At 41.5% G+C, this 4889-nt stretch overlaps 1 protein-coding gene across 2 annotated transcripts in view; it reads left to right on the plus strand.

Moving 5' to 3' along the window:
• The window catches only part of nup155 (nucleoporin 155), a 28158-nt gene that overhangs the window by 10266 nt on the left and 13003 nt on the right, over nucleotides 1–4889 (plus strand). The gene's annotated exons all lie outside the window — the stretch shown is intronic.

The following is a 4889-nucleotide window of genomic DNA, read 5'->3' on the forward strand; positions in this document are numbered from 1 at the left end:
TATAAAACATGAGATATTTACTTGTTGATGGAACCCTACTACGCCAATCATCTGTTTGAAGATTCCGTTAGGTTTCTGGTTGTATATTAGTTGCATGCGGTACATAGTTCTAACTAACGTTTTGTCAACTATAAACTGTAAAAATCTGTCTAAATCGTTTTATTGGAGAAGACCCCGTAACCCACCTTAAAAAGGAATAGAGACCGGGGGGAAGAAGCTAAAACTGTACACTGTAGAGAAAGACTGGCAATCTCCGTTATCTTAGACTTCCGTTTAACAGGGGCGTGTGTGAGTATAAGAAAAAAATTGTTCCACCGCAGAGGCGACGTTAAGTTATAACGATATCTCGCATCCTTCACCGGACGAGACTCTATAATAATTTTGCTTAACGTCAAAATGTAACAATATTAAATATAATAGTCTTGTAAAGTGGTCCGCTGTGTCGTGTAACCTTAAATTCGAATACCTAATTGATGTCGTAGCAACAATAGCAAAATTACGGTAACTTCTGGGCGGACACTATAATTTACAGTTTTTTACCACGTTCAAACTGAATTTTCTTTAAAATAAAAAACATCTATATTGATTCTGACTTTTCTGCATCCAACTCACAGGTTTATCATTACTTTGAGAGAAAAGATTATTAATTTAACCCTTTTAGAAGGGAAGATATGGTCATTTATTCTGGGAATGTCATTTTCAAGCCTGAAACCTGAAAAATAGGCTTGGGGCTTAGGTTTGTGGAAGAGGCCATGGCTTACATTGGTCCAACTGAAGTGGAACCTTCCCATTTACTTGAGCAAACTCTGACCAAAAAGTTCATTTAAAATGACAAAGTTCAACTGAGGTTAAATCATAGTCTCCCACACTGCCCCCTAAAGATCAAATGTAGAACTACAACAATTTAGCAGTTTGAATATGCAATCGAGAAAGATATTTCTTCTTGACTATACTGACCTTCCTTTTAATCCATGTTCACACAGGACACAGGTATTAGTGTCAGGAAGAGGGTCATCAAGATCTTGAGAGATATTTGCCTGGAGCAGCCGGACTTCCACAAGGTGACCGAGATGTGTGTGAGGATGATCCGAAGGGTCAACGATGAGGAGGGGATCAAGGTTAGTGTTTGTTACAATCTGAATGATGCTAACATGAGGCACTTTTTGTATCTTATATACTAACATTTATTTTCATATGCAGAAACTGGTGAATGAGACATTCCAGAAAATCTGGTTCACCCCCACACCCAGTCATGACAAAAATGCAATGACCCGGAAGATCCTGAACATCACAGACGTGGTGCGTATTACCTTGGCTTCCTAATAAGAAACTAATTGTGCTGTTTAACTTTTTTATTTCCTGACTCATGTCCTGCTTTGATTTCATGCCAGGTGTCTGCATGCAAAGATTCAGGCTACGACTGGTTTGAGCAGCTTCTCCAAAATGTGAGTTGTTGACCTGTGTGGTCGTAGTGGTATCTCAACATCAATGCCCTTTCTCTTTATGATAGCTGTTTTCTCGGGCATCTTACTGTATCCAACGTCTGTATTAAATCTGTTTAGCTGCTCAAGTCTGAAGAACAAGCGTCGTACAAACCTGCCAAGAAGGCCTGTGTTCAGCTGGTGGACAATCTAGTGGAACACATCCTGACATATGAAGACACTCTTGCAGGTAATGAAAAAAACACCATATTAGCTTACAAAATGAGTATTGCATTGTTTTTGTGTTAGATATTCCTTTGCTTTGACAAATCTCAATGCTCTTTGTGTTTGCCATTCAGACTGTGAAGACAAAGGGGTCACCTCAGGTCGTCTGGTGTCATGCATCACCACTCTATACCTGTTCTGCAAAATCAGAGCACAGCTGATGGTCAAACACGCCATGACTATGCAGCCCTACCTGACCTCCAAGAGCAATGTAAGTATCATCATTGGTTAAGTATAAGTCTAAAATTCAGACTTTTCTAAAAGTAAGAGATATCATTTGTTGCTCTAAGGAAAGATAGGAACAATACCAAGGTTGCGTTCCGATAATCCAAAAATCAGCTCCTAAATTCTAATTCTATCTCCTATTCCTTGACCTCTGAGTGAAACGTCACAGGGTTAAGGGATAGTGGATAGGAGAATTCAAAAGGACTTAGGAGAAGAGACTGCGGTACTTTAGAGAATCCGAATGCACCTTCACTATCTGACGTGTTTATGATGCGCCAGCGGACGTCATTGTGTGTGTCTGCTGCTGTGGTGAAACTATGGAAACTACAGTGTTCTAATCTATACAACGGACATGGATGTTTAATAAGAACGAGGGACTCATCTAGAGACTCTGCACCGTGCTCTGATGCTGTTGTTTTATGCTTTATGAACGTGGACAACAGAGAAACATATTCTTCATGAACAAAGTTGTAATTGAAATAAAAAAGGAAAGTGAAATGTATGCTCGTCACCCTCTCCCTCCGGTCCACATTAATACAAATGATCCCAATACGTATGATTGTATGAAAAGATCTTAAAATCAATACAAATGTATTTATTATAAACGTTAGTCCTTAACATCTATCACTGTGTACATCACCATTCAAACATCTTTTAAAAGTTGAACAAACCCCACACAGCTCAGTGAAATGTTGACTTTATTTGATAATTTCAGTAAAAACTAACGTTCATATTTCTCTTTTTGATTATAATACTGATGCACGTTCAAAACAAAGCACTTTGGCAACTTACCGTACGTTTTAAAATGCTCAATAAGCACCGTAACTTTCATGATATAATTTCTCCGTCATAATCGTTTGTTTCCGTGAACAGCCACTGTTGTGTGACGCAAATGCTGCGGCTGCAAGGCATTGTGGGGCAGCATTTTCTCCTCTCCTTTCGGTAAGGGAGGTCCAGTGGTTCCTAAGCTAAAGGAGGTTATAAAGGAAGTTTAAAACCTCCTTTCCTATCATTCTAGAGAATTCGAACGGCACTTATAATGGCTGACATGTATGTCTGAAGCTGGAAGACTCAAGAACTGCTCAACACTCATGCTACCGGTGATAGCGGCTGGAGAAGGAGGATTGAAATACCAATCATGGACTCACAGAGACAAGGAAGCAATTAGTGGCAAAATACTACTCCACTCGCACAGCTGAGGTCAGAAGTGGGTGAATGATCTGGAGACGATACACAGTCCAAGCCACCTGTGCGCTTGGGAGAACATGAAGGCACTGCTTGGACGGATGTAAGAAGGGAGACTAGAGGCCAAGAGCAGTGGATTCCAAGGCCAAACTGCACCAAACTCTCCAGAGTTACATTTCCTTCCAACAAATCAGGTCGAGGTATTGGGCTGCCACATTTACCCAACAACACAGAGTTTACATGCCCTCCAACACCCTGAGAAAGAAGAACCCGGGGGAAGACATGTATGTCTCCCTGAAGACGATCTCTAGGAGTGTGGAGGACTGCACTGGAGAACGCATGACGTTTCATCGTGGGGGGCTGTCGTAATGCTGTGGGAACGCGGTCAGATATAAAGCCTTCCCCGGTTCTTCTGCGCAGGTTCAAGCCTGTGAGACTCTTGTGGTTGTTGCATTAGACGCAGCTCAATACCATCGACTGAATGGAGACAATATATATCTGCGACGAGTTATGCATTGACCTAGGAATCCACTGCTCTAGACGCAAGTCATGACTTCATCCGTAAGATGATGCCTCTTCGAAGTATCCCAAATAGCTGAGAAAGATACCGAAGGAATAGTATAAGAAAGCGGCAAGGCAAATGCAGCTATATCAAACGATAGCCTCAAGAAGCGAGAGAAGGTAGGGCATGACCCTTAAACAGTTCCAAGTTTGAGTAGTGTCCAGATGATTGTATTCAGATGTCTCCAGAACCGACTATCAGGAGGAAGAGGTTGTGCGGTTTCGAGAGATGTTACCATTGCTGTTCTCAATGGGACATTGGTTTCCAGAGAGTGTCTGAGACAATGCACAAACAACGGCCCCATGCATTTACCAGGGGAGGTTCCATGATGACGACAGAAGCAGGTCCCAGGGATGTAAAACGAACAGAATCGCCAAACTGACAAATGCCACTGACGCCTGGTATAACCACAAAATTAGGAAGCTTAGAGGACCAGACCATCAGGTGATGCATCTTCAGCACAAGGGTATTTAGAAACCAGACTACATAGAGCCACATATGTCACCACAGGGAGGGAGAGGTTGAATGTTATTTAAAATATAGTGAGTAGAATTTGCATTACACTATTTTTGTAATTGTGAGAAGGTACAGATTACAAGTGATTTGTTCCCCACAAGAGAACTATTGTGTCGACACAGCTAGTGAGGTCAAGAGATGGGCTTCCACCAAATATGCAAGGGAGCGCAATACCCTGACGTGAAGCTGTCCAGGCCCTGAAAACAGAAACTCGATTCTGCTGTGGTGAAGTCTGGCTACAAGGGAGGTGTCCAATAGGGTCGCTTGTCTCAACCAGTGAAGAAGTCAACAGAATCAAGGCAGAACTAGAGAGTGACTGTTATGCGGGAGAACAGTGACGAGCGACAGAGACTGGCCCAAACATTTTCCCAGCCACTACATAGATAGAACCTGTCGAAGACCGGGGGCCTGTGGTTTAAAGGGGATTCATTTACTGTTAGTGGAAGTATAGGATTTTTAGTCAAACTTATGTGCTTTATGGGGTCAGATTACATTTTTTCCTAAACACATTTTATAATCGGTCTGAAGTATCTGTTTTAAGGCATAGCTGCAGATTAAATAAATAACATGATTGAGAACTTGGAAGGAAGAAGTTGTAGGTTTTTACAACAGTTTCAAGATCAGTTTTTATTTATTTATTCTTGAGTAACTTCTTAACTGTTTATAGTGAGTAGTGCGTAGAGTGCATATCTCTC

This window comes from Notothenia coriiceps, unplaced genomic scaffold, assembly GCF_000735185.1.
Source record: "Notothenia coriiceps isolate Sejong01 unplaced genomic scaffold, NC01 NC01_scaffold00030211, whole genome shotgun sequence".
Lineage (NCBI taxonomy): Eukaryota > Metazoa > Chordata > Actinopteri > Perciformes > Nototheniidae > Notothenia > Notothenia coriiceps.